Source organism: Uloborus diversus, chromosome 3 (genome assembly GCF_026930045.1).
Source record: "Uloborus diversus isolate 005 chromosome 3, Udiv.v.3.1, whole genome shotgun sequence".
NCBI classification, from domain to species: Eukaryota; Metazoa; Arthropoda; class Arachnida; order Araneae; family Uloboridae; genus Uloborus; species Uloborus diversus.
The window spans coordinates 128,921,145-128,947,910 of NC_072733.1; positions in this window are offsets into that span (position 1 = coordinate 128,921,145).

Here is a 26,766-nt window from a genome sequence, read left to right on the forward strand (position 1 = left end):
AGGGTTGATCAAGTTAAGGTTCAAAAGTTAGCTTAAAAGCGGAAGGGCACAGCGTCCTCCTAAAAAATCTGGGGGAAAACACTCGAGAAACCTGTCCCCTTTCCTTTTAATGTTTTCAAACACATTATAAGATTATGTTTTTAAAATTTCAATGTCGGAAAATTAAGAAGAAGAATCACCGGATTTCCTATAGTAACTAAATGCAGTTTAAAATTGCGTAGAGTACACTCCAGCTTTTAAATGCTTCCAAATGAGATCACTGAGCCTCCTCCTCTCTCAAAAGTGACCACTGACCAATGATAGTTTTTCGTTTTTTAATAGTTCAAAATCGAAACGTTTTCGTAGAGAGCTCCCGATGCTTCCCTGTTCCATTAATTTTACTAAGGGTAACCTAAAATTGTCTTTCTAAAATTTCCCATTTCGGAGAATTTTTGGAGGAGCCCTCGACAAAAAATAAAAAGTTAAGAAAACAAAATCGTGGGGGAACCCTTTCTTTTTCCCAGGGACGTAACTAGGTCATTTTCGAGCAGGAGCAAGACCTCGTTTTGGCGCCCCCCCCCCCCCCACATAAAAAATAAGTATCGAAAAATTATTATTTTAAAAATATAAATTAGGCAGTGATAAGGAGGCCGCATGTATTGATAAGCCTATAAATGCGACTTTTATGTAGTTATAAGTTTTTATAGTTTTATCACTGGATTGCAATTTTTTAAAATTTCGATAGTGGGTAAAAATAGCTAAATATTTTATTTATTATTTGACATACGAATTTTTTCAACTGAAACTATTTTGTATTTTCACAAGGGAGTAATTAACAACTTGTTGCATTATTTTTTTTATCAGGTGGCTCTGCCCCCTGCTCGCTGACTCATACCAACCCCCGAAGATTGCTTCGCAACCTTATTTGCTTCACGAAGATTTTAATCGTCTGTGAGAAAGAATCATATTGAAAAACACGTTACGAGTTCCGTTTCGAACAAAGTGAAAATTCCCCTCTCCCTCCCATAGAAAATAGAGTTTAAGTGAAGAGCTAATTTTTTGAAGGGATGTGAGAAATCTTTCATCCCTTTAAAAACAATTTATGTGAAATTTTAGCCTAAAAAATTAATTACAAAAAAAAACTAATTAGAAATTTAAAGTAAATAACCCCAGATTCAAATCTTTGGGGATCGAAGTAATTTTGTACAAAATTTTAAAGCTGTAGGTGCTCTGAGGTCTCCTGGACGCAGGCCCGCCAGAGACATCTTTTCACAATTTCTTTGACGTTACTTTTTTTTAAATGTATCGCGATGCGAATTTAAAATTACCACTTCAAATGAAAACAATAAAACAGAAATGGGTTCAATTATTTATTTTTAAGTATTTATATTATACTACTATGAAAACATTTGTAAAAAAAATAACAGTATTCAACAATATGTCGCAATAACGTGTGAAATAATTTTAACTCCGATGAAAAATTTAGTGGGCTACGTGTTTTTGTTTCTCACGTGAAATTAATTGAATATTGCTTCTACTTAGTATATAGACTTTAATCCGACAACATACAATAGCTCGAATCGAACAGATTTTCTTATTTGAACATTACCTTGAAAATTTTACATGCAACACATTTTAAACTGCCGTATAATCTGTATAGTTAAATATTGATTATTAAAAGAGCTATTTTTTTTTTTTTTTTTTTTTTTATAAAGGACGCACATTCCTCACCTCTGGTATTTAGCATATGAAAAACATTTTTTAGTAAAACAGATACCTAATGTGCTTGATATCAAAACTCTTTCTATTAACCTTTTTTTAAAAACACAAATCTTAAACATATTAACATTACATGTTTTCAGTGAGTTTCTTTTCAGCTTATTTCCATTTACAGTACAACCTTATTTATTTAGACTAACTTGGACCAAAGACAATTTGAATAAACGAAAATGAATAATTTGAATGTACGAATAAAGCAGTAATTAATTTGAAAATAAGAAGACTTATCTTTTATTAGCAGCGTAAAACGATCTTTTGCAGAAAAATTACATAGGATTGTTACTCGCAAATACTTAGTCATTAACAGTGGTTGGAAGTAGCGCGCTACAAGTAGCGACGCTACTGTAGTAGCTACTATTTTGAGTAGTTTGTAGTGTAGCGCACTACTTTTTAAAAGAAGTAGTGTAGTGAGTAGTTAACTACAAAAAAAATGGTAGTTTGTAGCGATTTCTGGAAACTACTTTTAAATAAACTGAAAAAAAAGAAAAAATCAAGGTTCAAACGAATTTGACTGGCGCAAATTTTACATAAGTACATCAGCGGATGCAATGAGAAATAAGACTCATAAAAATACGAGCTGACCTCAGGCATTTCATTTTGACGCCATACGTTCTATCTGTTCGCCGCCATTAGTTTACCGTCGTAATTTTCTTATTTCACCAATATTTATATTGAAAAACGCACTTATTTTCGCGAAAGTGAAGATATCGGTGATTTCGCGAGTTGAAAATTTGGTGAATTTTATGTGAACAGACCGAAGATTGAAAAACAAAAATATTTTAGTGAGGCTTAAATTTTCGACAGTATTTACCAAATAAAAAGAAGCTACTGAAACTGTTATAGAAAAGGATGAAATTGAACTGTTCTGGAGGACTTACAATAAATGCGAGCATTACATGTATGAGAGTATGATAACGGACATTTTTCTTAGTGTCTTTTGATGAGCTAATTTATCAATCTTTTTTTGTTCAATCCTCTTACGGTGTGTTTGTGTATTGGGGTGTCCCCCCCCCCCCCCGAAAAAAAAATCGAAAGTTGATTTTTCAAGTCGCACACTCTCTTATATTTTATCCTTTTACGTCAAAAAAAAAAAAATATATATATATATATCTTATATATATAAAAATCTCGTGTCACGATGTTTGTTCGGGGTAAACTCCGAAACTACTGAATCGATTTTTATCAAATTCCATACGTATCCGTAATTTGGTCCAACTTAAAAGATAGGATGGTTTTTATAATTTTTTATTGCGAATAAAATGTTTATTTTACATTAACTGTGTGTATTGATTGTTTGGTTCTGTAAATTCTTAATAGATGGCGCTGTAAGTTGATTCATCCTTAAAACATTTTTATCTTATGTTAGTTAAAATTTACAAATGATACTATGTTACGGATATTGACGATTATCAACAATAACGTCGTAGAAAGTAGGAGTATAGAGGCCACACTTTTCAATGTAAATGTCAAATTCTACAAATCAAGTTAAAATTGATAAGCAGCGGGTAGTTCCATAATCACCACTGCTTTTAAAAACGTATAAGGCTCATATAAATGTCAAGTGTTGCAGTTCCAAGAAATCCATTAAATGCTTTGTCAAAAATGGTATTAACAGTCCTTATTAGGTCGCATTTGAGGTACGAGATATTGACGAAGTGACACGATAAGTGGTTATATAAGCAGCAACGAAGCTATGTGGCATAATTTAGTTTCCCCACATACAAAAGAGACCCTTCTGTACATCATTGTGCAGTACGTCTTGAAAACGGTCAACGAGTATATTTTACCGAAGATATTTTCAACGAAGAGCACTTGAACCACCAAAAGCGATCCTGATTTTTATTATTTTTTTTACATTGTCAAAAACCTGATGTGTTTGACCCGATTCTCAGAAATAAAATTATTTACCAATGTTCCACGCTATTTTAAATGCACTGTAAAAAAATCCGAAACTTCACTGATTACTTTCGTGGAAAATGTCGGGATTTCATAGGTCCTCAACAATTTTATTTGGAAATTAAGTATCTGCGTCATAAAGTTTCCTGAATTGCTACAAATGTCACGAATGCAGACTTCTCACTGTTGAGAACAATATTTTTAGCTCCCAGTTTAAAGATCAACTGAAATTATTTATTAAGTTTATCGGCATCAGGATAATTGCGTTTCGTCTGCATTCACTATGCGAGTGAAGATCAATTACGTTCCGCGTCTACATTGACAAAGCTGGCGATGCGAGTGAATGAGCTTTTGGATTCCAAAGCATTGCAGAAGTCGCAGGCGAGTTAGACTTACGGTACTTGCTTGCAAGTCTTTCAAGCCTGTTGCAATGCTTGCAGTAATACTTTTGGAGCTTTTTTGGAAAAGAAGAAATGTGTTAGGCTTTGTATTCAACTTTCCTAAGTTTTCTCTGAAGGTCCAGAGACACGACTGGCTTTTAGCGAGGGAGATTACTGAATTTTTAAAAAAGATTCCAGGGTAATTTCCGGAGGTTAATGAATTTTAGTGATGAATGACTTCTCTACCGTCGTCGTGGCCCGTCTAGATAGAAGTAACTTTAAATGGGAGCAAGTGAGTCTCTGGATTCCGTAGAATTCTTTTTGCATGCTTGAAAGTCTTTCTTAGCAGTGGCTATGGTTGCGATTATGCTTTTGCTACTTTCTTGGTGAGTCGAAAAATGTGCCAAGCTATTACTTTTAATCTTACTTCGTTTCCCTGTAAAGTATCTAAGAAATGATTGTCTCGAATGGTAGAGGTTTCGGAATTCGTCAGAAAGACTTCAGGATATTTTTAGGAGGTTTTTTGACTTTTAGGGGGATACGTTCCTACTTTTTGCAAGATATGTTACTGGCAGAAATTGGGCCTGTTAGCTATCCACTATTTTGCAGGACGTTTCTTAATTATTTTTATAGTGTTGAATAAAATCGAAAAAAATCATGGAAGCCACGCAAACAAAGAACACAACATTCATCAATCTCGGGCGTAATTAAAAATTAAAGCCAAGACATTGAGACCAAAACTCCATCCTAAACAAAACTGTGCATCCAAAACAAAGTGAATGTTGTTTTTGCATTTGTTTCCGTTAAATATTCCCGAAAAGACAGGAATATTTGCGGATCGTTAATTGTCGAGTGCTTAATACATATCACGATGCATTTCGCGAATTGTAATTATTGGTAGCACACAATCATTGGGAGTTGCATTTTATAATGCAGTATTCGTCAACTGTTTAAGATAATTTTGACGGCATAATATCCAACACAATCATCATTGTTGTGGGGGAACTATAAAAAATGTATGCTTGAAGATGTACTCCATAGAGTTAGACAAACAAACCGATGTCCAAATCTAGATTTTACACCAAAGATGTATAATGAAGCTTTAGTGGTGATTGAAGATTTATGCATTTCAATTTAAATATTGTTGTTTAGTCATTATGATGTGATATCACTTGGTCGATTTATCACCGACTTAGTCAACACTGATTTACAACGAGAAAAAACAGCGCAATGACGCTGTCTTAGCTACAATTATTGTGAATAATGATCCATTTCTGACAGCTGAAAACAAAAATCTTAATTAGATTGGGCTGACCGTTGATGGTGAACAAGGCTATACAGTTGTCGATGAAAACAAAGCCGTAAACATTCCAACTGAATTTTTAAATCCTCTGGATATACCAGGAATGCCATTAGACGATTTCTGGTTGGAAATTGTTTCACCATTTTTTTTTCACAGATAAAAACCCACCTAGATTATGCAACAGTACACGCTTCTTCATCAAAATTTCAACAATTTTGACGGAGAAGTTTAAAGGAGAAATTTTTGTGTTGCCACGTAATCCATTAATAGCGCCATAATTTTCAAACACATTTGGAAGGCTTCAATTTCCCATTTGTTTGGCTTTTGAAAAGACCATAAATAGATCTCAAGACCAAACAATGTCTACTTTTGGTTTGAACTTGAAACATACATGTTTCTCTCATGGACAACTATTTATCGCCTACTCACAAGTGGGAAAGTTATCATACCTATTCGTGTTAGCAAAATCCAGGTTAAACAAGAATATTGTGCACAACTTAGTGCTTAGATAATTTTCAGTCTTCAAATAATAGAAACAATATATCGAAATCAATGTTATTTACCTCATTTATAAAATTTAATTTTTTTATGTTTTTAATTTAGTTAATGTGTTTTGTAAAGAAGTTATTTATTATAAACTATAGAGAAATCTGAGATGAATAAAATATAGTGTACATTCTAAGAGTATATGTTGGTTTATGCTTAATTTCTACGTCCCAATATTTTACAATCAAATTCGATATTTACTGTCACTTTCAAGTTATTTTGCTTTTATTTTTGGCAGAAGTCATCTTGAAAAATTTACTAAGCGTAACTACAGAGCTTTTACCATTGAAGATTTAGTTAGTACTTAACACAATAGGTAGTACAATAAGTACTTAATTCAGTCTAATACGACCATTATCAATCTCATATGTTTTAAAATTGGCTAGACTATTTTAAGCTTTACTAAAATATTAATTAGATTCTATTAAAATATTAAGTAAAATAATATTTTAATCCAACCACTTCGCCACAGCAACGCGTGGCTGGGTCAGCTAGTCTATATATATAAAAATCTCGTGTCACGATGTTTGTTCGGGGTAAACTCCGAAACTACTCAACCGATTTTTCTCAAATTTCATATCAATGTGTCATTTGGTCGAACTTAAAAGATAGGATAGTTTTTTATAATTTTTTACTGCAAATTTCATATTAATTACGCAATAATAGTGTGAATTAATTGTTTAGTTCTAAAAATTCTTAATAGATGGCGGTGTAAGTTAATTAATCGATATAACTCTAACATCGTATGACTTACTGCTAAAAACACCATGATAAAAAAAGCTCAGAGATGTTGCTTAGAATTTCCATATAACGTTTCGGGATATTACAGGTTATTATTTACTTCCTGAGAAAATCAACTATATTTTTCAAACCGTTTCCTTGAATTGCTACAAATTGCAGATTTCACACCGTTGTGAAAAGTATTTTTCTCCACCAGTATCAAGATTAACTAAACGTATTTAATAGGTGTATCGGTTTCGGAGTGATTGCGGTTTGTCTAGATTGACTCAACACCCAATGAGTGCGAAAAGTTATCTGGATCACGAAGCTTTGCAAGAGTTGCAGAGGAACTACATTCGAGCTACTTGCTTGAGAGTCTGTCTTCGCGTTGGCAATGCGTGTATTAATGCTTTGAGAGCTTTCTTAGAAAAACAGGAAGGTTTCAGGCAATTATATTAATCTTGCGTTTGGCTTCTCTGCAGGTGCTAGAATCATAACTGCCTTTTAACCAAGAAGACTACTGAATTCTTCAAAAATATTCCAGGTTTATTTCAGGAAAGTTAATGAATTTAAGCGGAAAACAATTATTTTCTTTATTTTGTTCCCCAGGAAATTTTTAATATCATTAATTCTTGCAAAGATACATTCGCAACAGAAAATTGCAGTGACAATTGCATCGTCAGGCATTGCTGCTACTTTTTTTAGATGATACACGAACAGCACATTCAGCTTTAAAGTTGCCTATTAGATATTCATAACAAACAAAACACAATGTGTACAATAAAGAAAAAAAAAGACGTGGTATGGCTGTAGTGTTGCAAGAGAGTGAAATTATAATTTGTGATGAGTGTTCTATGTCTCATGAGTAAAAGCATTCATTCGAAGCACATCATAGGATTATGCAACGATTTGAATGGCAACGATAAACTTTTAGGCGAAATTGTCTGAATACTGTCTGGGGACTTCCGGCAGACATTACCAGTTATTCCGATGAAATCAACGCATGTTTAAAAAAAACGTTTTTTATAGCGTAATGACAAGATACTGCGATTGGCTATGAACATGCGAGTATAAACGCAAAATAATCTAATCGCATAAGTATTTTTTAAGCAATTGCTGAGTATTGGAAACGGTGAAATTGAACTGTATCAAAATATACAGTACAACAAATAGCCAGACAATTTCTGCACTGCCGTTGAGACGAAAAGTGAACTAATTGAGAGTCTATTTCCAGATAAATTTAATTTTTTAAAAATCATAATTGCCTCTGTAATCGCGCTGGTTTTGTAGCAGTTTTGTTTTCGGTAAACATTCCCGAACAGACAGGAATATTTGTGGATCGTCAATTGTCGACTGTCAAATACATATCCTGATGCATGTCGCAAGTTGTATTTATTGGTAGCACAAAGTCATTGGGAGTTGACACTTTCTAATGCAGGTTTGACATAAGGAGAAACAGTATTCGTCAACTGTTTAAAACAATTTTGACGACATACTATCCAACACAATCATTATTTTTTAAGGAGAAACTATATTACTTTCACGTTTGAAGACGCATTTCATAAAGTTTAACAAACACACAAATGTCCAAATCCAGATTTTACACCAGAAATGAATATGATGCTTTAGTGTTAACTGAAGGTTTTTGCTTTTCAATTTCAAATTTGCCACTTAGTCATTATGATATGCCGTCACTTGATAGTTGGGCCACCGACTTAGTTAACACTGATTTGCAACGTATAACAACAGAGCAATGACTCTGTCTTAGCTACAATTATTGCGAATAATGAGCCATTACTGACGGCTTTAAAAAAAAGCTCTCCATTGATGCTGAACAAGTTGTCGATGAAAACAAAGAAGTAAACACTCCAAATGAATTTTTAAATTCCCTGGATACACCAGGAATGCGTCTACACGATTTCCGGTTGAAAATTGGCTCAACAATTTATTCTTTTTCGCGATTTAAACCCACCTAAATTACGCAACGGTACACGTTTCTACATAAAGTCAACAATATTTGTCGGAAAAGTTTAAAGGAGAAATGTTTGTGTTGCCACGTAATCCATTATTAGCGTCATAATTTTCAAACACATTTGAAAGGCTTCAACTTTTGATTCGTTTAGCTTTTGCAAAGACCATAAATAGATTTAAAGAACAAAAAATGTCTTCTTTCGGTTTGTTCTTGAAACATAAATATTTCTCTTATGGGCAACGAAATATTGCCTGCTCACACGTGGAAAGTTATCATACTTTTCGTATTAGCAAAAGACTGGTTGATCAAGAACATTGTGCACAACTTAGTGCTTAGACAGTTTTCAGTTTTCAAATAATAGAAACAATAGTTCGAAGTCAATGTTATCTACTTCATTGAAAAAATTTAATTTTTATACATTTTTAATTTAGTTAGTGTATTTTGTAAAGAAGTTATTGATTACAAACTATAGAGAAAGCTAATGTGAATAAAATGTAGTGTAGAATCTAAAAGTGTATGGTGGTTTACGCTTAGTTTCTACATTCGGTTATTTTACAATCAGTTTCGATATTTACTATCACTTTCAATTTTTTTTTTTTTTTTTGCGGAAGTTATACTTACAAAATTTACTAAGCGTAAGTATAGTGCTTTTTCCATAGAAAAATTAGTTAGTACTTATTGAATTCAATAAGTACTTTCTTCAGCCTGCACGGTGAAAAAAAAAAAACAAATCCGAAACGTTACTGAGTAAATATTTTCGATAATTGCTTGCAGTTCTGGCTAAGCTTTGGCTATGTTTGCATTACTGCTTATAGAAGTTCCTTAATAAATCAGAAAGGTGCTAAGCTTTTTTTTTTTTTTGGTATCCCTTCCTAAGTTTACACTAAAGTTCCAGAAACACGACTAACTTCAAACGGGAAGATCTTCGAATTTTTCAAGAGGCTTCCGAGATGATTTCAGGAAGGTTATTAACTTTTATCGGAAAACTTTCCGGGTTTTGGCTTGACATGATACTGGCAGAAATTGGCCACATCAGCTGCCCATAATTTTCCAGGAACATTTAGGAATCGTTTTTAAATTGAATAACGCCCATTATCAATCTCATATGTTTTAAAATCGGCTATACTATTTTAAGCTCTATTAAAAATATTTATTTGATTCTATCAAAATAATGAGTTCAAGTTTATTTTAATCCAACTTCTTTGCCACAGCAACGCGTGGCTGGGTCAGCTAGTATCTTATATATATAAAAATCTCGTGTCACGATGTTTGTTCGGGGTAAACTCCGAAACTACTGAATCGATTTTTATCAAATTCCATACGTATCCGTAATTTGGTCCAACTTAAAAGATAGGATGGTTTTTATAATTTTTTATTGCGAATAAAATGTTTATTTTACATTAATAGTGTGTATTGATTGTTTGGTTCTGTAAATTCTTAATAGATGGCGCTGTAAGTTGATTCATCCTTAAAACATTTTATTCTTATGTTAGTTAAAATTTACAAATGATACTATGTTACGGATATTGACGATTATCAACAATAACGTCGTAGAAAGTAGGAGTATAGAGGCCACACTTTTCAATGTAAATGTCAAATTCTACAAATCAAGTTAAAATTGATAAGCAGCGGGTAGTTCCATAATCACCACTGCTTTTAAAAACGTATAAGGCTCATATAAATGTCAAGTGTTGCAGTTCCAAGAAATCCATTAAATGCTTTGTCAAAAATGGTATTAACAGTCCTTATTAGGTCGCATTTGAGGTACGAGATATTGACGAAGTGACGCGATAAGTGGTTATATAAGCAGCAACGAAGCTATGTGGCATAATTTAGTTTCCCCACATACAAAAGAGACCCTTCTGTACATCATTGTGCAGTACGTCTTGAAAACGGTCAACGAGTATATTTTACCGAAGATATTTTCAACGAAGAGCACTTGAACCACCAAAAGCGATCCTGATTTTTATTATTTTTTTTACATTGTCAAAAACCTGATGTGTTTGACCCGATTCTCAGAAATAAAATTATTTACCAATGTTCCACGCTATTTTACATGCACTGTAAAAAAATCCGAAACTTCACTGATTACTTTCGTGGAAAATGTCGGGATTTCATAGGTCCTCAACAATTTTATTTGGAAATCAAGTATCTGCGTCATAAAGTTTCCTGAATTGCTACAAATGTCACGAATGCAGACTTCTCACTGTTGAGAACAATATTTTTAGCTCCCAGTTTAAAGATCAACTGAAAGTATTTATTAAGTTTATCGGCATCAGGATAATTGCGTTTCGTCTGCATTCACTGTGCGAGTGAAGATCAATTACGTTCCGCGTCTACATTGACAAAGCTGGCGATGCGAGTGAATGAGCTTTTGGATTCCAAAGCATTGCAGAAGTCGCAGGCGAGTTAGACTTACGGTACTTGCTTGCAAGTCTTTCAAGCCTGTTGCAATGCTTGCAGTAATACTTTTGGAGCTTTTTTGGAAAAGAAGAAATGTGTTAGGCTTTGTATTCAACTTTCCTAAGTTTTCTCTGAAGGTCCAGAGACACGACTGGCTTTTAGCGAGGGAGATTACTGAATTTTTAAAAAAGATTCCAGGATAATTTCCGGAGGTTAATGAATTTTAGTGATGAATGACTTCACTACCGCCGTCGTGGCCCGTCTAGATAGAAGTAACTTTAAATGGGAGCAAGTGAGTCTCTGGATTCCGTAGAATTCTTTTTGCATGTTTGAAAGTCTTTCTTAGCAGTGGCTATGGTTGCGATTATGCTTTTGTTACTTTCTTGGTGAGTCGAAAAATGTGCCAAGCTATTACTTTTAATCTTACTTCGTTTCCCTCTAAGTAGTGGGAAAATGGGGGTTCTGGGCCAGGAGGAGGTGGTGGTGGTGGTAACACCTTCTCCCACTCCCCCTCTGACCTTGGGGTTACGCCTCCTCCGCCTCCCACTCCCCCTCTGACCTTGGGGTTGCGCATGAATCTTGAAGAAGGTGACGAGGTTTTCCCGCGTTTTCGCTCTTCCTCGTTTTCGCTCGTCTGCGTTTCCGCACCGTGAAAGGTTATGAAGGTTTTTCGCGCGTTTTTGAATATTTTCCCGCGTTTTTGGACTTCGTTTTAGGGAATAGCAACACTGTGTAGAAGGTAAGTTTTTGGATGACAACGACAAAGTTTTTAGTTTTCGGTTGGCAACACTTGTTTTTCGTAACCTTTTACGAGTTTTGGGATGGCAACATTCAACGTAGAAGTTTCGGATGTGCATATTTTTACGCGAAATTTGAAGATTTTATTTTTGCAATGCTCCTGGCGCCATCTATTGAGAGGTTGATTTTTTATTTCCGAACTTTGAATATTTCTGCGAATTTAATTATTTTTATTTTTACAGAATGTCGCGGCCGGGAATCGAACACGCGTCCACCAAAAAGCATTGACGCTTTAATTGACGCGCGCATGCCAATTAAGCCACCAATGCTTTCGATCTAGAGGAAGTTAAAATAAAACTCAATATAATTTTCACATGAGGTAAATGCACATGGCGCCATCTATCGTGACTTTGAGTATTTTTTTCTGGACTTTGAATAATTTCGACGAATGGTTGTCAAGACAACCAAAGTTTCGCGAATTTAATTATTTTTTGAATATTTTTCGCGAATTTGATTATTTCAATGCTTTATAAACTTGGATTATTTTTCATGAATTTGATTATTCATTTTAGAGTTCGAATATTTTTTACATTCAGGTCTTAGACTAATTCGACGTCTTTCGTTCTTTTGATTATTTTCGAGCGTTTTCAAACTTTGAATATTTTTCACAAAACTTTTTTTTTTTTTCATAGTACCAATCAGCTTTAATATTCAATATGATTTATACATTTTCATGAGTTATGTTTTAATCGCGTTATTAATCGTTTACACTGTCATTTTATTATTTTCATGCATTTATTATACTTGTAAAAATAAATCCCAACTCTGTTATATTTATCATTCTTTCGGTGATTCTTTTTTTTTCTTCGGACTTTGAATAATTTCGACGAATGGTTGTCAAGACAACCAAAGTTTCGCGAATTTAATTATTTTTATTTTTACAGAGTGAAATAGGATCTTTAAGATTGAAAATAAACTTTTGTTTTAAGTTGATGGTCCCACCAACTAGCCCGGTGTATCAAATACACCCCATCAACTTTTTTTTTTTTTTTTCATCAGCCGATGCATACCAATGCAGCTAATTTGGAATATGTCAAATCATTTCCTGAAATAAAATTTTTCTTAAATAAAATTTCCTGAAATAAAATTTTCTCAAAAAAAAAAAAAAAATCAAAGAAGGGCTCTAGAAGTGCTAAAAATCACAAGTCCCTTTAAAATGTGCTGAAATGAAATGCAACTTTTTACGATTCCCCTTCCGAAAATAAACATTGAATGTTCCCCTCCTTTTGAAACGTTAGTCTTTCTCCGTATGCTATGCGTCAACGAATTCACGCATCAGTGAACACGCGAAAACCACAAATGGTCAAAGGGGAGGAAGATAAGAACTTCTCTCTCTCTCTTTCACACATACACACAATGGAAGGAAAACATTTCTCAAATGATTTCATTCTAGCGTTTCTTCTAAGTCTTTAAATAGTTTTATTCATATAATATTTTTTCTCAAACTATTATTTAAAAAAAAAAATGTATAAAATAAATTGTCATAGTTGAAAATACATACAAATAAAAACAGAGAAATTGAACCAAATACATTAATTTTAACATACACATTACTAATAATAATGAAAGTACTTACAGATAGGTGTTTAGACTTTTAAAATATTTAAAATCAATTTCTTGTAGCATACTATCATATATCCAAACCGATTGTGAAATTTTACTTGCAAGTTCATTTAAATTAACAGTTAGAAAAATATAATTTTCGCTGCATAGATATTTCGAATGAAAGTTTTGCGACATACACTCATGTTTCGATTGCGATTGATACAATATTTTACATCTCGCACAGCGATAGTTTTCGTTCAGACAATCATGCATACTGCTCAACATACGCTTATGAATTTTACTATGTTCGTTAATCACTTTTTTCGGTTTAAATTCATCACGATAAACACGGATCATATCTTGTAAAATCGTTGAAAACATTATTTCGAGTAATTTTTCCATAATCATGCAAAAACTATTCACTAAGCACTTCGCAGATTCACTATGAAGTACGAATTTTTCATTGTTGAATATAACATTCGATTCAGAGATATCAACATGATACATTGTACATTGTCCTGCTACATTAAATACAATTATTTCATTGTATGCAACAAAACTGCAGTCTTTATACACAAGATTAAAACTGCACATTTTTCCCATGAAGTCGACGAAAGCGTGAGGTGAGAAATTAATTTTTTTTCCATTACTGCAATCTTCAATCATCATTACTATACTTCCATTTGGTTTAACCACAACATATAGAAAGGTTCCCAATTGTAAATCATAAGCTTTTATCTTTCTCTCAGCAAATCGTGGAAGGGTACCTTTTAGATTTGCATCAACCCGGTCATCGGAAGGAAGAATGGGAGTCAACCCCATGGGAGGTCTTTCGTTCATATTGAGAATCTGATGGGGTTCGTTTTCTTCGGTCAAGTTTGTTGATGGTTGGGGGGGTTTCTTCAACGTTGGAAGTTCAATTTGTTCGGTAGGAGTACACTTCTCGTCCACAGCATTCACAATGTTTAATTCACAACTTTCAAAAACAGATTGAGATGCGGTGTATCGACTCGGAACTTTTTTTCGTAGAGGAGAGCTGTCCGATGCAATTACCGTTTCAGGATGATTGAAGAGAGGGAAATCATCCACATCTCGAATCGCAAAACGTTTTGAAATTGGACTTGTCATGATATTAGCCTCACTCAATGCGAACATCAAAATCGTCAATGTTCAATCCTAAGCGATTTAAACCTCTTTGCATGGCAACTTACAACGTGCAAATGAGTCAATTCTAATCAGGTCGACTCATACGAAAGGTTGAAGATCACATGATCGAATATAGATTAATCATCACACGCGTTGATAATGATTACCCTTCGGTCAGTGATGATTAAGCACCGGATGGACACAGTCTGAAAACACAGGATGGTGAATCAGCTGATTAAGCATTGATAAGATGTCATTGCTATGTCCCTTCCTCTGGGCACGTGAGGTCGATGATTAACTATCTTGTGATTATCAATCAGAGCGATTACAGCGCCACGACAGGAAGTGAGGTTGTTATCTTGATAAAATTTTCATTCTCGCTCAGATTTTTGTGTGTGGTGTTCAGTTGCTCGGTGCTCTCTCTCTCTCTTCAAGAATGGATTACTTACTAAGTGCGAATGGTTTGAATGTTCTAGTTAAAGAACAATTCTACACTCGTGAAGTCGCCAACAACATATTCAATGAACTGCTGAAATTGCCGTTCCAGACTATCAATGTGATCGTCCATGGGAGACACTATACCCCAAAACGCAAAAGTTTCGCATTCGGAGATACTGGACTTGATTACCAATACTCTGGCACGTCGAACCCTGCACACGAATGGACTCCGGTGATGTTGCGAATAAAAGAAGATGTGGAAGCTGCGACTGGACAATCGTACAACTACGCGTTATTGAACTATTTTCCCGATGGGACCGCGGCATTGGGCTCGCATAAAGACGGCCCCTCCAACGGTGTTGCTTGTGTGAGTCTGGGTGCATCCAGAACGCTAACATTTGAAAGACGTGGATTTCAACCTCAAGAATTACTATGTCGCCATGGCAGTTTATATGTGATGCTACCACCTACCAATGAACTATTTACGCATGGAATTAAACCTGACAGAACTGTGACTTTACCGAGGATTAGCATTACATTTCGAAACATCATGAGTGACGCAAACCCACCTACAGCGAAACGAATGAGAATGGCACTGGATGATGATGCCCCCCTCTTGAACCAGCCTGAAATTTCGACAAGCATCATGTCTCAAGAAAGCGATACAACAATGAACTTTGCTTCGCCTCATGCCTCAGTGGATCCCTCCCCCGTCGTTTCTCCACTTAGTGAAGGAGAAAACCCTACATTCCCTCGGGACGATTGGTTGGAAAAGTTCCTTTCGAGCTCCCTTCAACGTTTTGAAGAGAAAGTTTAGAAGTTTACCGACAGATTTGAACATTAGTGTATGCCTACGACAAAATGGAAAAATCGTAATTCAGTTAGAAAATACTGTTTCGGGTGCCGAAGTGAATTTTCAACCACCGAGTTGGCTGCATTTTTTAACAAAAATGTGGGACTTTAATTCCCACTACGCGAGTAGTAACTTTGTCGTTGGAACGGATGCTATTGTTATTACCAGAGAAAAGCAGTGCGAAGTGCATCAGTTAGAAGAAGTCGACGGTAAAATGTGTATACAAAAACCTCCCATTTTATTACGAGAAGACGTTAGAAAAATTTTGAAAGAAGAAGATGATACTATTCTAGGAGAGATCCTCCGTGCAATTTTCACCATATTTCGTGAAATGCTTCGTGTTGAACGAAAAAATATTCAAGCTCCAACGATTGATGAAGTTGTAGCGCCTGAACTTGCGCACGATTGCTTCATTGAAGAAATGCGTGGAACTGTATTAAAAAACTTTGAGTGTGGTGGATGTAAGGTAGATCATCCCTCACAAAGAAGACATGAATGTATGTCGTTAACCACAAAAGAGAAATATACCCTATTGTGTGAAAACGAGTTTATCTTCATCACCATGAACTTTTGTGAACTTTGCGATAGTATTTCCGAAAAAATATGTTTAAGTGAGACTCAAATTGAAATGTTCACCTTGGATTATTTGAAAGCCAGAATGTCTGATTTGTAAGTAGTTTTTGTATATACTATTTTTATTTGTTCAATAAATGTATTATTCCATTTAACTGCTTTTATTGTTTTCATTTGCATGCATCGAAAATAATAACGAGACGGAATTAATGAACTAAAATATTTTATTGATACATAGTATCCCATACAAAATCGGGCTGTCTTTTCGCCCTTTTCTTTCTAGGTGTATCGAGAGACATATTGACAATTTTAGGTACAAAAGTTGGAGTCACATCTGTTAAATACTTATTTTTCACAAAATGTTTGGGTACATTTATTTCATTTAACGTATGTAAAAATTCATCTTTCCATGGTACATGAATATTTTTTCGATTGCTGAAAATTAAATTCATCAGATCCGCAATATTACTATTCGGAATGTTTTTTTTTTTTTTTATAAATAATTTGTCCTTTTTCATTCCATGATAAAAGTTCCGAATGTTTCTTCAGGAGATCCAACAGATTTCTTGCTTGATGCAGGTAATTCTTTGAAATACTTTTCAGTATCGTAGGTTCATAATTTTCAGTTTTTGTTATTTTTCTTTCTTCTTCTTCTTCTTTTTCAATAACTTTATTTTCTTGAGGTTGGGTCCATCTTGGGTTGAATTCTGTCATGTTCAACTTCCTTTGGAGCAATTCTGTGTATTTCGATAACTTTTCATGATCAGCTAACTTGCTCTGTAAAATCTTTAACATTTCACGATCCAATTCACTCAACTGATTGGAAATGACTGTATGTTTCAGAAATATTTCTTCTGGAACTAGGGAATATTTCTTAGCGTGTTCCATTTCCTAGTATAGTTGATAGTACGCTTACAGCTGCGGGGATTAAAAAATTCAAAAATCCACCTTTTTGAACAACCAGCTTTCGCTTTTTCGACAAAGCTAATTTACGATTTGCTAATTTGCGCAAAGTTGTCTTGTGCTTTGACAAGTTCTTCTTTTGATGTTTCGATAGAGGAATATTTCCTTTCAGTGTGTTGTGACAGCACTCACAAATTGCTTTGATACATTTCACATCAATCTTTTTTAATAACTCTTTTTGAAGTTTTGCTGGACAAATCTGCAGAAGATGTAGCTCGCTCAGCTGTTGCTTGGTAATTGTCATGATGACAAATGAATGTTATTATTTATATCCTTTCACTTTATACTATTTTCCGCTGGTATATATATTGAGTTTGATTGGGTAAAATATTTGTGCGCAGGCGCATTTCCTCGGGTGTATCATTTTTCAAATCGATTAATAGATATGAAAATTCCTCCTTCGTCGCATCCTCATACACTTCTTGAAAAAATTTTAAATGTCTTGGAAAAATTTGTTTTCCTAAATGAGTCACTTGACTCAAATCTCTCCTATTTTTGAAAAGAAGAATATAATGTGCGTTTAAAGTAATTTCACGCATTTCTTTTCCTTTGTGGAAAAAGTTTTGTGTGATGAAAATTACAGATATATTCATATGATGACTTCCACGCGTGAACAATTTAGTCATGACTTCATTTTTACCGCAAGAATGCATTAAATCATCAATTATGTAAACCGTATAATTCCCTAAATACTCTCGATAATTTGAAGGAAATCCTTCCACAAACGTCACATCTGGGATCGTATCATATAATTCTTGATAGATTCCATAGAACCATACAATTTTGTCCGGGATGATTGAAAACATCTCACGTTTATGTTTGATGAGATCGGCAACGAAAAATGACTTTCCCGAAGAAGTTGGTCCGGCTGCGACCATCGTAAAAGGAACCTCCAACTTTGGAAACTCCATGGCGAATGAGAGACAGACAAAGAAAATATTCGTTTAAATATATTTATTGATTAAAATTCGGAAATACATGAAAATGTTTTGCTACAAAATTGTATACAATCTTATCATTACAAACATGTGAATCTATAAAAGAAGACAATATATTTTTCAAGGAATGTCCACGACATTTTGAATACGAATAATAAATACAATATTGACCACATACTGCCGTGACATTACTTTGCAATGTCATGGGATTAAAGTTTACATTTGAAAATTGCGATACAAAATCATCAATGTGTCCTTTGAAAAAAGAAGGCGGATTCCCATAAGAATCGAAAAATTCCAATTGTTTTCCGTCTACATAAAAAGCCACCCAATGGCTTCCGGCTTCCGTCGAAGTATCCACGTTTGCAATAAAACAGGTGGGGGTTGTATCGATGACAATGTCCTTCAGATGATCACTTGGGAAAACACCCAGAAAATATTTTTTGGTGATTGGATCAGTTTGTAGAATACTTTGTATTTGATTTGAATCCATTTTAATTTGCAAAATCACACAACACGTGACGAGATTTTGTAATTTCAATCACGTTTTGAAATTCGGCATAGATCAATAATGATAGCGTTTCTTCGATGGCAGTGCTAAATTTAATTTCAACTCTCAAATTTCCTTGATGTTGTAAATTTAAATGAGGACCGTTGCATAGGTCTGCTGTGAGATCAAAATTGTAAAGTGTCGTTCCGCGTGCGAATTGTTCACGAGACAAATAGATACCCTTATCACTATTGAATCCATCAAACAAACTGTGATAGGCACGAATGTAATTATTATTTTTAAAATCCAATTCCATAGGTTTACTTGGTACGGGTTGACCATCAACGTAAATAGAGATGAAATTTACATCGTGGTGTGAAAATAAGAAAGGGTTCTTTGAATATTGTCCATTCATAGCCGCATTTTCAATGCATGCGATCACTACTCTTTTCGGCATCGCACCTAGAAATACATTATCTTGCATGAAGGAAAAACTTCCTTTCGAAATAGAATAAGTTTTGCATAAAACTCTGTCGATGGGATACTTGGCAGAACTTTTTTCTAAAGCTTTCGCATGACCTAGCGAAACTCCAGGACTCACTTGAACTTTTCGTATAAATAATGACGCATGTTCTAATACCACTTTGTATGCAGCATCCACTTTTGACGATAGAAGACAAAACGCTGCATTGCTTCGAGTCATTTTAATTTTAATATCGACCAAATTTAGTAAAAGACGGTTCTGATTAAACAAGTCGCAATGTAATTGTCCGATCATATCAAATGTTTTACTGTGTTTACTGAGCTCATATCTTGATTTCAATCCGGGTCCAACGTTCACAGCCTTGGGGTCGATTTCTTCAGGTTGTTCATCTTTGTAAAACAGCTCACAGGTAAGTTGACTTTTCTTAGCATCTTCTCCATAATTTAGCAGAGTTTCAATGTATGCACGATATGGATAAGTGTTGCTTGCAGATGAAATATTTCGTTCATTCAAACTGATGTCGATTTGTGAGAACAGAGAATGGAGAAATAAGTTGGTTGGCACTACAACTTCTTCAACTTCCGATCCATCGGGCTTGGAGGTTTTCGGTGATATGGGGGATCCATCCGCTTTGACGATTTTCGCTTTCACGTAAATGTAGGATGCGTTGAGATCTGTATATTCCACACCGCTTCCAGATATTGAAAATTCGAGAGGCGATCCGTCTCGAATGCTTGCGATGGGATGATATTCGACAAATTGTCCTTTTTCAATAGCAGCTTGAGTGGGAGGCAGTGTGAATAAGTCCAGTTCTGATTTCACACACACTGGAGAATCGCGATGAATGAGAGAAGACATTTTTTTTAAGAGAAAATATCGTGATGTGTTTTCACTCTCTTGGTTTTACGAACACTGACTTGTTTCTTGGGAAGTTTGCGCTTTTTATTCCTTCTGCCGGAGCCGATCATGGTCTTTAATTTAACTGCAGCTTTATCCGTCAAGTTTTTGTCGGCTTCCTTCAAACGTCGTTTAGCAGCCACTTTGAGATTTTCACCACGTGAGACATCGTTGAATACATCAACACCGCTGTTCAAAATTTGTTTACCGACCGCTTTGGCACCCGACTTGAAAAGTGGGACTGCAGCCCTGAAGAAAGATTTAAAGAGTCCTCCGAAACCATAGCCTCTTTGATAGGGTGCACCTTGATAATAATTAAGACCATTTCCAGATTGATGGGTGTAGTAATCCTCAAAGGATTTTTGACAGCATTGATATGGAATATACATCATGAGAGGAATTTCTGACGAAAGTGAAGTTTCACGTACGACCTTCCACGCTCGAATGGCACTAACATTCCTGTGTTGGTTCTTATAACGATTTCGATAGTGTCAATAATTTTTCGACTCACGGGCAAATAGTGAGGTCTTTCATATTCCACGCTGACCATTTCTCCGTCGGAACCGCTGACTTTAATTGTTCGCAGGAGCGGAGCATACACATCGCCTATGATTTGAGTTTCGATAATATCTGTATAAACCATTAGCACTCTGAAATGTGCATTAGGATTTGCAATCTGCGGGCTGAACACGGTCTGTTCAACATTTTTGTCGCTATCGCCCCCTATAACCATTGGGGGAAATCCTAACATCTGCGATAATCCTTCATGAAAGACAACGCGTGCATTGTTTTTCACTTTAACACGAACGCGTTTCGTGACGTGATTGTAATTGAAGGAAATCTTATTATCATGATCGGGTATGTTGATTGCCTTCAAAATGTCGGATACATTTTCGTAACATCCGGGTGGAATATTTCTTCCTAATTCTTTTCCATCACCTAGATCGAATCCAATTAAATTATTCTCTCGATTCACATTATACCAAGTATGCGGGTAAATGACTTCTACCAGCGCACAATCCCAATGTCCAGTCAGTTCAATTGGGGTCGGTTGACGTGTAATAAAATGGGATATTTTATTATCTGGGAAATAGTTTAATGAGCTGTTGCTGGGCAAAGTCACATAGAACGAGCCCATCTTGCAGAGTGAGCAAATGATATCGTGTCTCAAGTATTTATAGGTTGGATAAATGAGAGGCTGGAATCCATTGGTTAAATTTTTCCGGATAACCACGAAACTTGACAAAATATTCAGTTTTGTTTTCCTTTTTTCTCTTTCGTAATATTTTTTCGACAGTATAATCTTCTTTCAGTTTGACTTTTTGTAATTCTTGAGGATAAAAAGTTTCTTGGATGGGTTCACCCATTAAATCTTTCACACGGTACACGGGAATAGCTCTTTTGACACATTCGGTGACGATGAATAATTCCTCCGTCCAATTCGTCTCGTATCCTTTTTCAAAAGTGAGTTTTTGTTTAGAAATACGAACGACTTCACCAACGTTGTAAACACACGGTTTCCTTTCCGCATCTTGATTATCTCCGTAGATCGCGAAATACACTTGTCCTTCATTATTCGCATTCACTTCAACAGGTGCCCTCTTGATGGTGGAATGGTAAGTAGTATTATAACTCTTTATCAAATCATCTAACACGTCAATATAGTTGTAAGTGTTTTGACTCGTGAAATATTTCCACATTTTAGTTTTCAAAGTACGATTGAATCTTTCCACTACCGAAGCCTTCGTTGCGTTAAAAGTTGTGAAGAACTTGACTTGATTGTCTCGTAGAAACTTTTGAAATAGTGCATTTTTAAATTCACCACCTTGATCCGTTTGGAGTAACTTGGGTTTTCTCTCTGTAAAAATAGATTGGAAAGCGTCGACAATCTCTCGGCCCTGCTTCGTTTTTAAAGGCTTCGCCCATGCATATTTTGAAAAAATATCGATACATGTTAATATATACCGATAACCGCGATTATGTTTCTGTAAACTTCCTAAATCGGCGAGGTCTGCTTGCCATTGGAAATCTTTATGATGAACGAATACGCGATTCGTCGGGAATTTCTTTCTCACAGGTTTGTGCAGAGTGTACGCATCGACTCCCGCTAGATAATTCTGAATGGCTTTCTTGCTTTCTTCTCCTTCCAAAGCACGAAATAATGCATTGACACCGCCAAAACTTGCTTCTTGAGCCGGTTCCAGGTAAGCCTTCTTCATTGCAGCAGGAAAAATGATTATTCGACACGTTGAAATGAATCATCCTCGGAACGTAATGAGTGAATTAGAGGTATCATTTGGTTTAAGTAGAAAATCAACAGCAAAATCCGATTTCCCTGTCAGAATATAAATGATGCCCATTACACAACATAAACTCAGATAAAGGACCGTAATCCATACAACCTCTTCTCTAGGATGCATGTTTAAGAATAAAATAGAAATACATGAGCTATCATCATTTATAATGGCGGGTGCATCTAAAAACGACATAGTCCAATATGTTTGTAAAAACACTGGAAATAGCTCTGTACAACTTTATGGAGATGGCATGACAAAAAGTATCACACATTCTTATGACAACAATTGTGACGTTTTGCCATACCCTAAACAGGTTGCCACTCGAAAACCATCATATAAGGTTACAAAGAAAAAAAATAACAAAGTCCAAAAACGCGGGAAAAATCTTCAAAGTCTCAACAGATGGCACCATGTGCATTTACCTCATGTGAAAATTATATTGGGATGACAATTAGTGTATGCATATGTAGGTCTTCGTAGCCGAGTGGTTAGCGCGTGTGCTTAATATCCCTCGACTATGAAGACCTTTTGGTGAACGCGTGTTCGATTCCCAACTTCAACACTCTGTAAAAATAAAAATTATTAAATTCGCAGAAATATTCAAAAGTCCGGAAATAAAAATCAACCTCTCAATAGATGGCGCCACGAACGTTCTTAAAAGTTGCCATCCAAAAGTTAAAACATAGCAACAAGTGTTGCCACCCGAAAACTAAAAACTTTGGTGTTGCCATTCCCTAACAGTAAAAAACGACAAAGTACAAAAACACGGGCGCGCGAAAACGCGGTCGTGCGAAAACGTGGTCATGCGAAAACCTTCGTATAAGGTTAGAAGAAAAAACGACAAAGTCCAGTATCTTTGTAAATAAATAAAAAAAACGCGGGAAAATATTCAAAAACGCGCGAAAATACCCTCGTCATCTTCTTCAAGATTCATGCGCAACCCAAAGGTCAGAGGGGGAGTGGGAGGCGGAGGAGGCGTAACCCCAAGGTCAGAGGGGGAGTCGGAGGAGGTGTTACCACCACCACCACCTCCTCCTGGCCCAGAACCCCCATTTTCCCACTACTCCTCTAAAGTTTCTAAGAAATGATTGTCTCGAATGGTAGAGGTTTCGGAATTCGTCAGAAAGACTTCAGGATATTTTTAGGAGGTTTTTTGACTTTTAGGGGGATACGTTCCTACTTTTTGCAAGATATGTTACTGGCAGAAATTGGGCCTGTTAGCTATTCATTATTTTGCAGGACGTTTCTTAATTATTTTTATAGTGTTGAATAAAATCGAAAAAAATCATGGAAGCCACGCAAACAAAGAACACAACATTCATCAATCTCGGGCGTAATTAAAAATTAAAGCCAAGACATTGAGACCAAAACTCCATCCTAAACAAAACTGTGCATCCAAAACAAAGTGAATGTTGTTTTTGCATTTGTTTTCGTTAAATATTCTCGAAAAGACAGGAATATTTGCGGATCGTTAATTGTCGAGTGCTTAATACATATCACGATGCATTTCGCGAATTGTAATTATTGGTAGCACACAATCATTGGGAGTTGCATTTTATAATGCAGTATTCGTCAACTGTTTAAGATAATTTTGACGGCATAATATCCAACACAATCATCATTGTTGTGGGGGAACTATAAAAAATGTATGCTTGAAGATGTACTCCATAGAGTTAAACAAACAAACCGATGTCCAAATCTAGATTTTACACCAAAGATGTATAATGAAGCTTTAGTGGTGATTGAAGATTTATGCATTTCAATTTAAATATTGTTGTTTAGTCATTATGATGTGATATCACTTGGTCGATTTATCACCGACTTAGTCAACACTGATTTACAACGAGAAAAAACAGCGCAATGACGCTGTCTTAGCTACAATTATTGTGAATAATGATTCATTTCTGACAGCTGAAAACAAAAATCTTAATTAGATTGGGCTGACCGTTGATGGTGAACAAGGCTATACAGTTGTCGATGAAAACAAAGCCGTAAACATTCCAACTGAATTTTTAAATCTTCTGGATATACCAGGAATGCCATTAGACGATTTCTGGTTGGAAATTGTTTCACCATTTTTTTTTCACAGATAAAAACCCACCTAGATTATGCAACAGTACACGCTTCTTCACCAAAATTTCAACAATTTTGACGGAGAAGTTTAAAGGAGAAATTTTTGTGTTGCCACGTAATCCATTAATAGCGCCATAATTTTCAAACACATTTGGAAGGCTTCAATTTCCCATTTGTTTGGCTTTTGAAAAGACCATAAATAGATCTCAAGACCAAACAATGTCTACTTTTGGTTTGAACTTGAAACATACATGTTTCTCTCATGGACAACTATTTATCGCCTACTCACAAGTGGGAAAGTTATCATACCTATTCGTGTTAGCAAAATCCAGGTTAAACAAGAATATTGTGTACAACTTAGTGCTTAGATAATTTTCAGTCTTCAAATAATAGAAACAATATATCGAAGTCAATGTTATTTACCTCGTTAATAAAATTTAATTTTTTTATGTTTTTAATTTAGTTAATGTGTTTTGTAAAGAAGTTATTTATTATAAACTATAGAGAAATCTGAGATGAATAAAATATAGTGTACATTCTAAGAGTATATGTTGGTTTATGCTTAATTTCTACGTCCCGATATTTTACAATCAAATTCGATATTTACTGTCACTTTCAAGTTATTTTGCTTTTATTTTTGGCAGAAGTCATCTTGAAAAATTTACTAAGCGTAACTACAGAGCTTTTACCATTGAAGATTTAGTTAGTACTTAACACAATAGGTAGTACAATAAGTACTTAATTCAGTCTAATACGACCATTATCAATCTCATATGTTTTAAAATTGGCTAGACTATTTTACGCTTTACTAAAATATTAATTAGATTCTATTAAAATATTAAGTAAAATAATATTTTAATCCAACCACTTCGCCACAGCAACGCGTGGCTGGGTCAGCTAGTATATATATATATATATATATAATTTGAACAACGGCAACAAATGCCGATTATGTCGGGAAGAGTGAATCAGCACTTGTGTAGTGCTAGGCCAAATTAAAATAAAATGTTTTTTTAGAAACTCAAAATTTCTGTTGATAAAACGTTGCTCCTATACCCCACATGTGCACCACAAAAATATTTATTCAAATTAAAAATCATTTAGATATCTCACACGTGGCCTAACATTTGTAATTTTCTTCAAACAATTAAGTTTTTGATACATATTTTCAGATATGTAAGATTTTACGAAATTATTATGCTGAAAAATATAAACAGTAAAGTAGAAAAGTAGGTAATTAGCGTTAAATATAAATTTTTGTTTTCCTGCAATTTTTAAGTCTCCCACATAGTACTCAAAGATATGGATTTTTTCCAGGTTGAGTTAAATTTTTCATTTAAAATATATTATGTTTTTATTATTCGTTTGTAATTGTTGATCTGTAAATGTGTTCGCCAGTAATTTTTGAACTTGATATTCTATTTAAATTTGTATGTAATTTTTTGAAAGATAACTGAAAAAAAAACAATTTTTTAAATAAAATTATAAATTTTAGGTCAAGTGTGGCATATCTAAATGTTTTTTAATTTGAATAAATGTTCTTGTGGTACATGTGGGGTGTTGGGTACAGGGACAACGTTTTATCAACGGAAATTTCGAGTTTCTAAAAAAAGTTTTTTTTTCTTTTTTTCTTTTTCTTTTTTTTTTTTTTTTTTGATTTGGCCTAGCATATACAAGTACTGTTTTACACTTTCAGGTGCAAGTCGGCACGGGTTACCGTTGTGCAAATTATATGAGGCTTTTTTCACGATTTTTTTGACACAAGAGGAAAAATACAAGAGTGTATGCGACTTGAAAAATTGACTTTCATTTTCTGAGGGACAACCTATTGTGTATGCTTTGTATTTACTACTTATTTTTTGGAAAGTAGCGAAGTAGCAACTACATTTCAAAAGTAGTTTGTAGATGCTACATTTTGAAAAAAGTAGTTGTAGTTGAAGTTAACTACATTTGTAACAAAGTAGTTGTAGTTGTAGTTAACTACATTTGTAACAAAGTAGTTATAGTTGTAGTTAACTACATTTGTAACAAAGTAGTTGTAGTCGTAGTTCGCAACAAAAAAAATGTAGTTTTTCCAACCACTGGTCATTAATAGTTCAGCTGCAGTGGTGTCAGTTCAGACTCAGACTGACACTCCAAATACGTCACGTAGTTCATTAGATGACTATAATTTATTGCACGACCTATATACATGTTATAGCAGTTGTGTATTTAATCAAAATAAGTGAATATTCGGCACATTTATAGTTTCGTTCTTACTATCATTAATTTAGAATTATCAGTTTATAGTGAA